Consider the following 16952-nt stretch of genomic DNA (forward strand, 5'->3'; position numbering starts at 1 on the left):
TTTTCTGCTTTCTCAGCCCCAATGACTGGATGCAATGCTCCGTTCAGTCACTGGGCCAAGTACTTTTTTTTTTCTACAGAGAAAGATGGAGTTAGGCAGACCCCTACCATTTGAGATTCGAACTTGCAACGTCCCAACACAAGGTGACGTGCAGTAACTGCTCCCGCCAGACAATCAGAGCCCTCGTTGGTCATTGGGCCAAATACTTTTGCAAGGTACTCCTCTTCAGAGTGCTGGATTTGTTTTCACTATTATGGTCTGCAAATCTATTTAAAAGCAAAGTGTTACATTGACTACGGAGATAGTTTTCATTGACTGCGGCTTTGTAACTGGGGATTTACACTTTTAGACGTCCTTCAACTTGAATGCCTTAAGCTGACCCACCTAGCCAGAGCCCTTATGGTCCAGATACATTGTAGTATGGACGTATCAACAACCATGGTTAATGGTTCTACTTAATCTAGAAAGTTTTCATCTCCCACATGCGCTCTGATGGGATACTCGACATAATGCAGTTAATTTGATAATGATCGAGTGACATTCGGTCCGAACCAAGGAATTGGTTATATATGATACAAAATGGATCTTGCAACACCCATCTCCATTATTGTCCTGCTATCAAACCACTGTCATGACCATGTCTGCCTACACCACTGAACAACAGGAGCCCTATGTCTATCTTCATGTTTTTTCAATGACCAAGGAAAACCAAGGTTGTTAAATGCGATGAGGCGAAGCGAGGAGTTGAACATGTTATGAAGCGAGGCGTAAGCCTTGAGGCATTGAAGCGTAAGCTTCATGATCAAAATAATAAAATATATAATATTAATAAAATAGCACTGGTAAATGGTTTTTTAATATAAATATACATATATGAGTTTGTTATATACATATATGAGTTTGTTATATACTTCAGGAGAAAGAAATTAAGAAAAAGCATTCCCAGTTACTATGTATCACATAAAAATTGGCCACAGAAACTAAAGAATGTCATTTTGGCCTTTCAGAAAGAAATTAAGAAAAAGCATTCCCAGTTACTATGTATCACATATAAAAATTGGCCACGGAAACTAAAGAATGTCATTTTGGCCTTTCAGAAAGAAATTAAGAAAAAGCATTCCCAGTTACTATGTATCACATATAAAAATTGGCCACGGAAACTAAAGAATATCATTTTGGCCTTTCAATTAGTTCAAAGGACGAAAAAAGCTCGATTATTTTCTCCTCCATCATAGAATACATTTTTATCATACTATCACAACTAGTATTTACCTTTAACTAACAAGTTTCAGCGCAAAACTAATACTATAAAACTTGCACAACAGAAAGCAACTATTTTTTTTCAGTGCTGCAAATATGATTTAGAAGTCTTCAACTTGATTGCAAGAGGCCTATATTTTTGGTCAATACAGCATCAATCATACCCCTCAAGTGAGCGCATGCTCTCTCACATTTCTTTTCCATTTAGTATAGTTTATACCTGACTAGAAGCTTCCTACTTAATAGCGTCTGAAAAGCTTTCTCATCTATTTGAGGTCGACCTCAACGCAACTGTTCTCGTGTCCGCCTTATAACCTTAGTCAGGAAAACCTGTTTTGATAATACTCTGCACCTTGACTTACATACTTATGCAGAACAGGGAAGTTCCTAAGCCATGGGCTTATTCAGAACAGAGTGACAATTCATAAGACATTGTATTTCAAAGAATCCAATTGATGGTGTTCTAGATCAAATTATAACATCTCATAACGCATAAAGAAAGCTCAGAAGCTTTAAGGGTATGTCCTAACATCCACTAAAATCTTCAACCAGGCTAAGTAAATTACATTTTTACTAAAACATGTGCCATTTAAATAAGTCAGATAAATTACATCTTGAACTCGAAAGCAGTCTGCACAAGAAAATTTAAGAAAGAAAGAACTAAAGAATTAGAAAAACATTAAAACACTTAAATTCAACTTACTCTAACTCATAATGCTAAAACCCAAAAAGGCCTTTTTTTCTTCTGAAAAGGTATAACATCTTTTTCGAATTCAACCAACTTAGATCATACCAACCAACCAAATTGAGATTGGGAAGTAAACCAAAGAATGAATTTTCCGCTTTAGTTAACTCAGTCTGCTTAAGCCATGAAATCAACAAATGGGAATTCAGACCATAAAAGGAAAGCAAGAAACCAACCCTAAAACTGGCATCGTTCTCACGAATCCTCAAGAAATGGACAATGATATACGTTGCGTCCTCTTGGGTCATCCACTTTCGTTGAGAACTGAGGATCCTGATAAGCGTGGCGGGCTTGTGGGAGGGTATAATCTTACAGAGCCAGGCAACTTTCGACCGCCTCCATTGCTCGGGAAGCTCCTCCAGGTCCTTCACCTCCAACGGAGGGCCTGCCGGCGTCCAAACATCTTCGTCCAAACCCGAAGGGTCAGCTCCGGCGAACCTCTCACCCTCAACCTCATCCTCAGCGGTTCTTTGGTCCTGTAATTCGAGGTAAGAGGCAGGCAGAGTGCCGTGGAGGAGGAGGTGGCGGCGGCGTCGCCGGGAGGTGAGGTGGATTCTGTTGTGGTGGTGAATGTGGGCATGGGGAGGAGCCCATTGACAATGGCGCCAACCTGCTCGTCACTGTCCCCGGCGGCGGATTTTGGCAGGAAAGGGGCGGTTTGTAGGGACTACACAAATGCATATGCTTTAGAAGCGAAGCACGTTTCGATTTGAGGCGTGCGCTTCACATGAGTGAAGCATGCATTTCAAGCCTGAAACGCCTCAATGCAACGCCTCAATACCTTGAGCTTCGCTTATGAGGCGTACGCTTCAGGTATAACACTGAGGAAAACCCTTGCCATGAACCGTGTCACTTGATGGGCCTGCCTCCTTAGGAGCCCATCAAGTTTGACAACCACCACGATAACCACATGCACCACCATTAGGTGAGAATGGGTGTGGGCAGTCAACCAACCTGTTTTATTTCTTAATTATGATCTAGATATATAGAAATTAGAATTCTGGGCCTAGAAAATGGTAATCCATAACTTCAATTCATTTTTTTTCTTCGATGTAGATGCTTTGTCTTTGACATGACCATTGAAAGGGTACAAGAGGTCAACATGTCTGCCGTCCATGTCTGGTCTATAAAGCCAACCTGACACACCCAACCTTTCTCTCTTTCTCTCTCTTATTGTTACTCATTCAACTAAAGTTGCACTAATATTCAAATTTCAAAACAAAAAAGAATAAGCCAAGTAACTCTAACCTTCACAGTAGAATATTTTCTGTATGGGTAATACTCAGATGAGCTTGTTTGTGCTTCCAAACCTAAAAGCAATTCCAGCAAGAGTATTTTTTGTAACAACAATACAAATGCATCCCCTTCCCCATCAACCAGACTTGACGACAGTCAGACCGAGTACTTTACAAAGTACTCTAGCCATGCAAAATACAGAAAATCACTAGCAGGTCCAGCTTTTTTTGTGTGTAAAACACAAACACAAAAAATCAGTACGCAAACAACAAATTTCTCTTGTAAAATATAAAACAATAGAAAATCTTTGCACGTGCAGTGATTTTCTGTGTTTTGTGTGGCCCGAGTACTCGGGCCCGATCACTAGATCTGCTCCTCAATCATGTCCTGCTTATGTATATCTACGAGTCAACCCCTACACTACGGTGTTAGAGATCTAAGTCACTTGACGATCTGACAACTAAATTTCGTGCTCGAGTTCGTACACGACCTTGGTAACTAAAGTTACCACGGTGACAGAGTAAACAAGTTGGGGGAGAAAAAGGGGTAGAAAAAAAAAGGAACCCGAATTATCACTACTGAGTGAGCAGAAACAGTTGCAATTTTCAACCTGATTTCTGCTGCTATTAGTTAAAAAGACGCCGAAAAGGAGAAGTTGGTATTCATAAGAAAGATTCCTTTCCCTCTCCAAGGACCCTCTCTATGTTCTGTTTTTGTTTTCTTCCTTCTTTTTGTACATGACGTGAGACATAGGACTCCTGTGACGTCTCGCACTCATTCCTCGTTACGCGCCAGCCCGAGATGCCCCTTCCCTTTATTTATTTATATATATATATATATATATATATATATATATATATATATATATATATATATATATATATATATATATATATATATATATATAAAGGAGGAAGAGAGAGAGAGGAGTGTTGGTTCTGATGGGTGCACCAATATCGATGCAAAGACGCCTGCCAGATGGTGAGGTGGGTGGGGCAGCAGGGACATAGTGCATTCAGTCTCGGACTCGCCTGCCCCTCTCCATTCCATGAGGATAGAAAATGACCCATCACTCTTACTGTTACCCTCAACGGTTTTTCAGACCACAGTAGGGAGAAGGTTTTTGGGCAGGCGAAGACAGGCTGCCTCCTGCCCGGCCGTACAGAAATCCTACAGTGAAAAATTGAAAACCTGAGGAGAAAAAGAAGAGGGTGATAAATGAGGGGGAGGAATTATCTGGCTTTTCACGCCACAGCTTTCACCCCTTGTTCCCTCCCCAATTGAATTCCCACAAACGGCTTTCTTGGTTGCTGGTTAGATTTGAGAGAGAGAGAGAGAGGTGGGGAGGGTTGAAATGGATGGTTGGTTTGTCTGGTGCGAAGAATGGAGGGAGAAAAAAAAGGAAAAAGAGGATTTGAGGCGTAGGGAGGGCCAAGAAATTAGTATGGTTTTGTTTTATGACACTACTATAGAAAAATATGGATTAGCGACGCTATCCATCGCTAATTCATCCCAAATCCGTCGCTAAACAGTTTAACGACGAATTTACAATGGATTAGCATCAGATAGCATCCGTCGCATATTCTTGGTCGCTAATTAGCGACAGAATTGATCTGTCGCTAATTCATCATAAATTAGTCACAGATTAACGACGGACATGACCCATCGTGAGTCCGTCGCTAAATAAGCATGGATTTGATTTTGCGATAGGATAACTATTCGTTGCTAATCCGTCACAAAATTTAAGAAAAAAATTAACACAATAATCGTTTACTTAGGGTGCACTACTAGCAGAGCTGGGAGAAGACGAAACAAAATAAACATGTATTTTACCTTGCGCATGACAATAATCGTTTCATTTAAAAAGTAACATGCCCAACAAAAAAAGCAAAGTGCTCACAATTGAAGGTCACTAAGCTTAGAGAGAAGAAATTTGGTTGCTCCCTCAATGTGCTTCTTAAACAGTTTTTGCTGCTCCCCATCCAACTTGGGAGTAAGCAACTTAATGTAACATTTCATATAAGTTACAAACTGCTTCTTGTCAAAAGAAGGTTACTCCTGTGAAAAAAAAAAACAATGCAATGATCAACCTTGATGCATTTTTTAGCTGTATATATACATCACAATATCTGTAATGCACACACACACACACAAGCTCTACCGGAAGTCTGAAAGTGTCAACAATATCCACTACTTTGACAACTTGATCATCGACACCTTTATCTTCTTCCCCGCCCTCTGCAGATAGGTTCGCAAGAATGTCTACATCACTGCTCCTCGGACAACCCACTGGAAGCAATTATAAGATTATAAGAAAACACAGTAAGAAATGAAGAAGACCAGACATCAAGTTTTTGGAAGTATAACATATTACAGATCCAAAAAACAAATGTAAGACATACAAAGAAAATACAGATGATCATTTTCTCGTAAAGAAAAAAAATTCAAATCAAGTCCATTCCAACCACAACCTCTCCTTGCAACAAAGCAACAAAAAAGTAAACCAATCAAATTTGCTAATGTATAAGTACAAAGCAAAAGGTAATGGTGCTAACCTTTCCTTCAACCTCCCACAACATTCCATTCTCAATCTCTTTGTATGGGAATGAATCAGAGAGGAGCTTGTCTCCTGTAATCAGATAATAAATGATAAAAGTTTGCTCCATTTTGCATCAAGTTATGAACATAAGAAAATAGGACAAAATAAAATGCCAAAATTTGGGTCTTGCAAAAAATCAATAAAAAAATACATAACATGATATTGGGGGTCTCAGAACATTTTTTTATACAAAATCTTATCATTATCCACCTATTATTTTTATGTTGTTTGCATTTATCATAATTAAGCAGAAATTTCAAGACCGCATCTACAGTTCCTCTTATATTAGAGTTCAAGGACTAAAGTCACTAAACTACATTATTGTCAACATCATGACTCCATAATAAGTTATGGAAACTAAAAATCAAGTAAAGCAAGTACAAATCACGGGTGGGTCAAGCTGATTTGAGATCTCATGTTCGGTTTCTCCTTAGAAATTAGAATCACTCTCTCATGCCTGTGAGAAAGTGATTCTAAAGGATGCAACCGAGCATGGCCCTAGTGTTGTTCTTGTTCATTCTGCTTACCTTGAATTTATGGTGGAGGTGGAGCCATCATGACAAACATATTTGTATTTTCTAATTTGGCTATATTGTCAAGTGTAAAAGCACCAACCACTCCTCTCAAGAACAAAGGAAACAAGGTCAAGCTTCCAAAGCCTCAGTTCAGTTAATCTAAACTGTCTGCATAGATCACATTCATATGGATTTGCAGACCAGTTCCATCTAAAATAAACAGTTATAGAACACTTAAAATACACAGTTATGAAACACCATTAATGATATTATACATGCTCTCATCACTTCTATCTAGAAATTAAGTAAAAAAGGAACAAGCTTTCTAAAGTCACAAGACTCTCAACAGAGTCAGTTCATTTTTTTTTCTCCACCAACAGCTAAATCAAAAATATAAATTCCAAACTATAAGAGGTAAAGAGAAGGGCACCCCACCACAAACTCATAAACACATAACACGAAGACAAAGAAGAAATGCATTCACAGAGGACCAAGAAGGAACAAAAAGTGGCATTGAAAATATCAGAAATTCAGATCAATATAAAGAAAATTTTTGCTCACATTTAATATAGAATGTTGTGGCATGAGACATTTTACAGGTTGGTCATTTTCATGGGGCTCGATAGGGTGCTCAATCGGCTTGAACTCAACTCCCAATTGCATTCCATGGGCACCACCAAGAGAAGGCAATGACAGGGGTGGCCAACACAGTGATCGACCATAATGGGTGTTGGCTGCCTTCGGTCGATGCTCGAACATAAGGGAATACGACGACAGATCAGAGAGGGGAGAAGAAGAAAGAAGGGGAAGAAGAAAAAGAAGGTGAGGAAGATGGGAAGAGGAGGGGCGTTGGCAATGGCCGACATTCGGACGAAAGAGAAAGAGAAGAAGGTGAGAAGAGGGGTCGACTGGGGGTGTCAAACACTGCTCCGACGAGGCCACAAACGGGGAAAGCAAAAAGAGTAGAGAGAGGAGGTGGCACTGCAGACGAGGTTCACGGCAGCGGCACAGGGCACCAACAGAGAAGGAGTGAGGGAAGAAGGAAGGAAGGATGGGAGGGAGAGATGGCATCGGCCAACGGTGGTCAGCGATGACCCGACTTTAGCGAGACTATAGATGGGGAAAAGAAAGGGGCAGAGGTGGTGGTGGTTACGGCGATAGCACCCGGCTCCATCCGACTGTGGACAAGGGAAAGGGGAGGAGGCATCACGGGGGAAAGGAGGAGAGAGAGAGAAGCAGTGAGAATTTTGCGTCCTAGAAGGACCGAAAAGTAGCGACAGACAAATTTCGTCTCAAAATCCAGTACTAATTAGCGACGGATTTAGAGACAAAAAAATTATGTCTCTCATCCGTCGCTAAGTTGTGGCGGATTTTAAGATGAAATGTTTTATTGCGACAAATTTTTTCATCGCAACTAATTTCAATTTTAGCAACAACTAGTTTTCTCCAGCTAATCCATCGCAAATTTGGGAAGGACAAAATCCGTCACAATTTTTTTGTCGCTAACTAACATTTTTCTTGTAGTGTGAGAGAGAAGGAGCAACAAGGGAATTATGAAGGATAGTTAACCGCCAACCGGAACAAGGGGGTGTCTTCTTGAAATGCATTGCTAGTGGACAAAAGGTGACGAAAGAGTGGGGGAAGGTTGGCAGTGTGGTCCTGGGCCTAAGTGCTGCAGGCAAATAATGGAATGAGGCATCCATCGGAATAAATGATAAGAGGTCCCAGATGGATGGGGTTGCCTACTTGCCTTTGTCTCTAAGGACACCCCCTCCCCTTCCTCCTTACAAAAATCCCACCCAATAAATACTCTGGCACTTTTAATTGGTGCAAATTTAGGGGAAAGCAAAGAAAGAAAAGGAATATAGTGAATTAGGTTAATGCTATATCTGTGTAGCATGCTACAGCTGCTTCTGCTCTTTCTGTTGTTCCCTTTTTTCCCTCGGTTTGGCAGACTGGAGTTTACCCTAAAGATAATAGGATGCTTTCATTCTTTTGCTTATGAGCTGCTATTCCCTGGTATAAAAACAAGCCCATCATGATAGTAGAAAAGGCTGGTGCTGCCCATCACTTAATTATCGTGTGATGGAATATTAGATTTTGTGGGCCTAGGTTTATTTTCAAATTCATTCTCTGCTAACTGTTTCATTGATGATTCCTCTTTTTTTCTTCTTCTTCTTCTTCCCCTCCTGCTCTTCAGATTCAAACTCTTAGTTTTGGGAACTGGGGTGCTAGTTGGAATATAATACTTGAAATGAAACCAACATGGAAGGTTAGATGTCAATTTTTTATGTGGGTTTTGTGGTTACCAACAATAATCTAACTTCAGGCTGGTTTTAGAAGGATGACCATTACAAAGTAGCAAGTGTTTTGCTGATTCCATTGGTAAATGACTAGAAAAGATTATCACCACGAACAAGAGTGGTGGATTTGCTCTCCTTCTAACGATAAGGCCTCCCTTTATTTTATTGATAAGAAGAAAGCATGTGGGTTGTGCTGCAAATAGAAAATAACTTTATATATATATATATATATATAGGTGCGTTCAGGAAATGTAAAGATGGGTTATTAATTTAATATTTTCTTGTTCAAAGGTACCACTCAAACGTTCCATCCATGCCCATGACGCCCACCACCATGTAACTGGGGCATTATATCACAACTTTTTCAACATTTGTAGCTCACACAAGAATCTTTCTCGCCAAGGGTTAGGACCCAAAGGGGGACCCTGGATTAATCCACCAAAATCCAAAATCTTCACCCTCCAACCCCACACCCCATTTCATGGTTGCCTAAAGTCAAAATTCATAAAAATTCTGCTCCATCTAACAGCTGTCTTTGAAAGCCTTATCCTTGCAGAAATATAAATAAATATCACAAAGAAAAGAAAACCTCCAATCATGAAAAGGACAAGCTCACATGAGTAATCAGCCGGAGAAAACCATGACCCATGGGCCCTACTTATAAGCAACATTACTCCAGCTTCATCTCCCATTCACTACTAGTATCGGGCGGAAGTAGGAAAGAATAAAAGAGGGTAGGGACAAAATTAAAATTTACCTTGCTTATATATATATATATATATATATATATATATATATATATATATATATATATATATATATATATATATGAGAACTAAACATAACAGACTCTATTTCTAGTTTTGCCCCCACAGGTTTTAAGTGTTTTATGATAGATCTTAGTGTTTAGCATTCTCGATTTAGTGGGAATTAACTCTTGATTGATATTTTTTTGACAAAAAAAATAAATTTTTCAGATGAAAAAAATTGGTACCTTCATCGCCATTGATTTTTGATCACCGAAAAAACCTATATACAGGTCAGATTCCGGCAATCCAAAAGTCAGTTCCCACTAAACAAAACCTATACATCACATCTACAGTGTTAGACGTGAGAAAAAATTACAGAAAACTGTTTTTTTGTAAGGGCCTAATGAGACCAAACGAAAAAGAAGACCTAAGAAACACATTATTTTATATGTATATATATAGGAAAATAAAAACCTCTACAATGAAAAACCCTACCAAACCTCCCCAATAGATATTTTATTAGATTCTTGATGATTTTTTTTTAAAATTATGACCATATAAATGTGTTCTATATGCTTGTTTCTATAGGAATCAGTTCTTCAAGCATTTGATTATGATGCACGGATAGGTTTTTATAAGTTTCAAAATCAATGGCATATAATTTTAAAAAGATTTTCAGACTCCAAATACCATTTTTTCTATCCAAAATTCATGATCCAAGTGTCGATTTATAGTAAATCAATCATGTTGAAGACATCTATATGGTCAAAATTTTGAAAAAAATATCAAAAAAAATTCATTGGAGAGGTTTTCATTTTCATTATATATATATATATATATATATATATATATATATATATATATATATATATATATATATATATATATATATATGGGTAAATATTGGTTATTAATGAAAGTAAGAAACTAATGAGTAGAAATCACTCTTTTCATCAATTTTTTTTAATTTTTGTAGATCAAATGTTACAGATGTGATCTACATGGTTTGTTTAGTAGAAAACTTGTTTTGAATCATGTGATTATGATAGGTTTCTAAAGGGGGTCCAAAAATCAATGACCCACAATGTACCAAAATTTCATAACTCAAAAGGTCATATTTTTACATCATAAAAATATGATTCAAGGCTTGATCCTTATCAAACAAATCAGGTTGAACATATCTATGTGGTTAGATTGAGTGGATACAACTTGCACCTTTGATTTCTAGATTATTAGTTCCTTACCTTCATTAGTAGCAAATATTTTTCCTTTATATATATATATATATATATATATATATATATATATATATATATATATATATATATATATATATATATATATATATATATATGTGTGTGTAACAAGTAGTAGCTGCTAACCACTTTTCTAGCTAATTGTCATGCTAATAATCAGGTTTTCGAAGGGTTTTCCTCATGTATTACTTAAATCCGACTATGCATATGTGTTCGGCATAGTCAAATTACTAGAAAATGATATTTGGATCATATTTTTTTAATAAAAACATCATTTTTAAGTTCTAAACATAAAAAAAAATCCTCATTTTTTTTAAAAACCTTATAAAAATGTTAAGAGTATATTCCTATAAAAATCAAACATGTAAAACAAATTTATACCGTCAAATTTAAGAAACACATGGAAAACCCTTCTCTCTCTTTACTAGAAAAGTGGTTAGCAGCTATCACCTCTCTCTTTACTATATATATATATATATATATATAGTAAAGAGAGAGAAGAAGAGAAAGCAAAGACTTTGAAGTCAACATAACAGGTCAATGATATGTAGGCTGGTGACGGCGTGGAGAAAATGGAAAACAATGGATTTCTGTTAAGAACTCTTGGTTTTGGGCTGCGAGTCTCATCTCTGGTCAAAGAAGCACGCACCGTCGTTTTACACTCTTTTCTTCAGATTATTACCCGCCCCACCATTCATGGTCTTCCATTCAGGACCTGAAGACAGAGGGAAAGAGAAAAACCACAGAAGGATTCAGAAGGGAAAGAAGTACACGAACAGTAGCATGCTAATCTCATGGAGCAGAAGCTGATTGAAAGGTTTTCGATGAAGGTTTGAGTGAGAAAAGAAACCAACCAAGGGTAAAAATTCACACCCAAGCCACCAAACAGGTGATAAATTCAGTTTTGTTGAGTACCCAGTCATTTTCCCCGTCTGAATACTTGAGAATAAGCCAGATCTGGCTCAATTTCTCAGTCGTTGGACTAGAAGAATGGACATCTCAGATACTAGGTTCAGATTCTTCCAAGAAAATCTGATGGAAGACACCAGTAACATGACCAATTTCACCACCACCACCAGCAGCTCCGCCGCCTGCGTGGCTGCTGCAGACTCGGCTGCCGCCGACATAGAAGAAGAAAACAGTACCAAGAGGGAGCACATGTTTGATAAGGTGGTTACACCAAGCGATGTAGGGAAGCTTAATAGACTAGTGATCCCAAAACAGCATGCTGAGAAGTATTTCCCGCTGGATACGTCCTCTAATGAGAAAGGCCTACTTCTTGACTTTGAAGACAGTACTGGGAAGTCATGGCGGTTCCGATATTCATACTGGAATAGCAGCCAGAGCTACGTGATAACCAAAGGGTGGAGCCGGTTTGTCAAGGAGAAGAAGCTAGACGCCGGAGATATAGTTTCCTTCGAGCGCAGCGTAGGCCATTCCGGTGAGAGCAGACTATTCATTGGCTGGAAACGGCGTCAAAATGCACCATCGGACCGCTCGTCTCTTCTCGGCTCAAGCCTATTCTGGCCGATGGGTTCCCGCCGGCCGGCCCCGATGCCATCGTGGCACACGGGTTACTACGATTACTACGGCTATGGACTTGGGTACGTTGAGCCACAGCCCAGCCCAGTGCTCTACTTGAGAGCAAAAACAGGTCCAAAACTGGCTGAGAGGGGCGGAGATTCGGTGTCCGATCGCGTCGGCTTCCCCCCGACAGTCTTCGACTCGGTTCCGGTGGTTCATGGAAAGGCAGCAGCCAAGCGGGTGAGGCTGTTCGGGGTGAACCTTGAGTGTCCCGCTGCAATGGAGGGAGAGGAAGAGGTGGTGGATGAAGAGGAAACTGAGAGTAGCATTTGTGGCGGCAGCGGCGGCGGCAGTGGTGGAGATGGTTATGGTTTGTGTTCAAGTTCGATGCCAAATTGGTTATCACAAGCTCCATCACACCTTCAATTAAGGCTTCATGATGGAGCCAGCTCTCAGTTAGCACTGCCGACAGATCCACAGACAGCCAAAGTTGCCAAAGAAGGGGAAGCCACCATCCATTTCTTTTGACTTGTAGTCGTCACCCATGAGATAAATCTTACTTCTATATCAATGTCATTGTTACTATCCAAGGTATGAAGCTAGGATTCCTCTTAATTAAGAGTTAGGGGGATGGTATCTATTGATTCTTCTCCTTGAGGTCTTCCCATGCTTCCAAGAAAGAAAACGAAAAACCATATATTCTGTTTTTTTCTTCTGTTTTGGTTCTTCTTCTAGATCTATGACATGGTCATTGACTACAAATGAGTAGTACCATGTGAAGATTTGATAAGTCATTAGAGTTCAAAGATGGCTGTTAATCATGTAGTGAGTTTAGGATGGAAGTGACGGGAAAGTGAATCACAAGTTGCTTGGGTTTTGTGAGTTAATGCTATTGGATTTGTATGCCACACTGTTCATTGCCTCTTCTGTCCTAAATGTGATACTTCCCCCACTCTCTATGGTATAAATTTTTGTAGATCTGTGACCTGGTTAAATGCTGAAAGTTGCTTAACTTCTGGAGAGTTGTTTATGGATTAACCTTTACTTATTTCTGGTTCCTGGTTACATAAGAGATTACAACTTCACTCATTGTTTTTCTTGATTGCATTAGGAAGAGGAGTCTATGGTATTCTTATATTTTTTGTGTTTACTGTTCTTTTTGAAAGAATAATTTCATTCATTTTTGTGTTTACTGATGATAGTTCCTCTTTGTACCTTTTATTTTCTCTCTGAAATCAAAAGCTCAAGCTCTCATCGATTTCTATAGTATGCCTTTAGAAGGACTGTAAAACAAAAACAAGTTTGGAGTTGAATCTATGCTCTGCAAGATAACTCCTTCATCCCAAGTGGCTGGGGTGTATCATTGATCATCATCTGACAATCCATTCTATAACTGTAGATTTGCTTCTGTCATCATCCTGCTTATGTTCTACTTGCAGCATGCATCTTGCAAATTCTTTTAATTTGTAGAATTAGTTATATGGTGATAAAAAAAATGGAATATTATAATGTAAATAGTTATATTAACTGACTCCATTAATCATCCGAGCACCAAAATCTATCAGTTGGTGTACTTATTCATTAAAATAAATTAACTTGTAACTGTTGAAAGTGGCTATAGTTTTTACTATTAACATGCCGTATCAGTGTATAAGGTAGCTATGACCCAAAATCATATATGAAGATATTGGCCTCGTCCTGCAAGAAACCAGTTGCTATTGCCCCCTGATTGAAATTCTTAAATATCAGAGACTGGCTACCATGTATCTTTTGTATTAATGCAGCAAATTCCTCCATATTGGCAGGCTTCCATAAAGGTGCTACGATATTTATTTTCACAATAAAAATATTTGCTTTATGTTAAAAAAAATTGGTTCATGTTACGGCAGCCAGCAGTCTAAAGTTTTTATTACATCGTTGGAAATGTACTTGAACTAGTCTCAGAGCGTCAATACACTTTTCTCTTCATCTAACTATTCTTTTCATATGTACACCTTCTGAAAGAAACTTGGAAAAGAATGTGGATAAGAAAATATGGTGATCCAAATTATAAGTGACCTTTTGAAATTAACATCTATATTTATGAATATGATAGATGCTAATTGAAGGCCAGAACTATGACGGTCAGTTATGAGCGAATTAACGCTTTTCTTATATAACAGATTTGCATTGAACAATCAAATTGGACTTGATTTTCAGCTGCTTAATTCAATCCAGTCCATTTATTTGTAATCTCATAAACTCATCATAAATAAGTAACAATAGTCATATTCTAAAAACAAATATCTTAATAAATGCGGCAAACTTAGAACATGCTTAAGATGAAAAGTGCTGCTGGGTAAAGGCGTTCTAGTTGGCCTTTTAGAATCTTAGTATGATCATTTTACAAATTTTGGTTATTATATTTACGTACAATTAAATCGTCATTAGCAAGGCATGCATTAAAATATGATATGATTTTAGCTAATGTTGGCTTTAGCATATTGGTAGTTATGGACAATTTCAAATTATCAAATTAGGACACATAAAATTTTAATACAGTGAAATATTGCAATATTGAAGTCTGGACGTGTTACAGAGTTGTACTTGGGCTGCTTTACAACATTGATCATCGACCCTCATTTGGAAATATAGGATATGTCTGCTCCAAATCTAACTCTTCCTTCTTGTGAAATTGAGGCATAATGTGGATATGACTTGATAAAATTTTTAGGTCACTTATAGTAACCTTACTTCCCATCAGTATATATTAACAACAGCCGGTATTTCACAAAAATAATGAAACCAAAAGTGAGAAATGCATGTTCAAAAAGATTTCATGCTATTACAACTTTTGTTAACTAATTAAACTATAATATCTAAAAACCTTTTTTTTCCAAAGTGAAATTACATGGTTGATGCATTTTGAATACACCAGAATGCTATAACTTTGGTTAACTAGTTCTTTTTTTTCCTCAAAAAAAAGAGAAAAGAATGATATTCTTTTACCAATGTATGGGCTTGGCTTGCAAATTATGTAAATCCTTAGATGGCACCTATCTGCATTTCTTGAAACTAAATTAAATCACACTGGCCTCTTCATGCGTCTTGATGAGTTTTTCATTTAAAAGCTGACTTGAGTATCACCATGATACATTTAGTTTGGGATAGTGATATAGATCTACTGTTTAATTAGTGAAATCAAGGTCAGTACCTTAATCATTCACGGTGAGATCTAAAGGACAATTTACATAAGAAAAACATGACCTTTGACGCAGAAAAGAGGTCAAGCTCCCTAAGGTCATCTATATGCATGCACAATAATGATACATGCACCTGAGTGACAAACAAGGTCGAATCACAACTCATGAAAAGAATAAACATTCACATGTATCACTCACCATACGCAATTGTGGCACAGCTCACTGTCAAGACCTCTAGGTTTCATTGTCCAATTGAAGCAAGCGAGCAAAGTGTCTTTTTCAATCAATTAATGAAAAAAATGGGAAACATTGGCCATGATGTCTTGTCTTCAATAAATACTATTGCATTAGATGACCCACATGAAGGGCCAACTAATAAAATGTTTACTCCTTGCTTTGTTTAATTCATTCACTAAAATTTAACTCACAATATTTATGATACATCACAAGAAATTTTTTCTAGGTACTTGAAGGAAGAGACTAAACATGGCTTTTGAAAATGATACAATATCTCTAGTTATCCGATGAATGTCTCTCCCACTAGTCAATAAATAAAAATCAAGGCCTTTTGCAATCTAGCTGACAGGAAAGTGTCTATTAAAACTTAAAAAAGGTGTCCTGTTATTTGCTGCTTCAGTTTGTACAGAAGAAAAGCGTTAAGAAATCCATAAGGTTTACAAGTTATCATTCCTTCTCTTTCCCATATGCTTCACATGCTTTGATTTCCTTTATACAAGAACTAATTCATATAAAAGGAAAGAAATGCTCAGATTTTTTTTTTTGAAAGAAAGAAATGCTCATATTTGAAATCACTAATAAAAATATTGTCTCATGCCTTGACACTTTAATAATGCACTTGAGAAAAATAATTGGAAGAATACTTATCCATCATTCCTTTTTAACTTTTGGCTATTCTACTCTCTTATGATTCTTCCTAGCAGAGAAAAAAGTGTTATTATAACCAATGTATGAACGTTAACAAAATTCCAGTATAGAAATTCTTAGCCCATTACTCCATGAACACAAAACAACGGCTAGATGGGACCCTGAGCTTCTGATGCACATCCCAATCATCTTAATTATTGGGTGTACTCCCATCTCTCTGATTTTCCAATTCACAGCCCCGCTAAGTGTACGTAATTCTACAACTCTTTTTCACCATGAGAAGCATGTAGAACAGATGCATCTGAAAAGAAAAATACAAACATAGTTACACTGGTAAATTTTCTGGCATCTAGCCTCTCTTTCTCTCTCTTGACAGAAAGAGTGTGCCATAATACTGTACACAGCAGGCTGGCACCATAATACTTCTGCAGGCATCTATCTCTATCTACTTCTATACTACATTAAGACAAGTGTACGTCTCCCAGGGCCTTGCAGATAATTTTGAGAAAATGTGCTAGAGAGAGAGAGCATAATCGACGTGGCCTGATATAACTGGGGTATTCATTGCATAGCTGATATTCCTACGAAAACAGTAGGAATTTCCAAGGCCAATGCAGAAATGTAGTGTAAATGAACACCTTTCATCCCTTTTCCAAGATACAATCCATGTGTGGCATCTAGTAAAAAATGAGCTTCTA

The sequence above is a fragment of the Nuphar pumila genome, chromosome 4 (genome assembly GCF_984573655.1).
Source record: "Nuphar pumila chromosome 4, dmNupPumi1.hap1.1, whole genome shotgun sequence".
Classification (NCBI taxonomy): domain Eukaryota; kingdom Viridiplantae; phylum Streptophyta; class Magnoliopsida; order Nymphaeales; family Nymphaeaceae; genus Nuphar; species Nuphar pumila.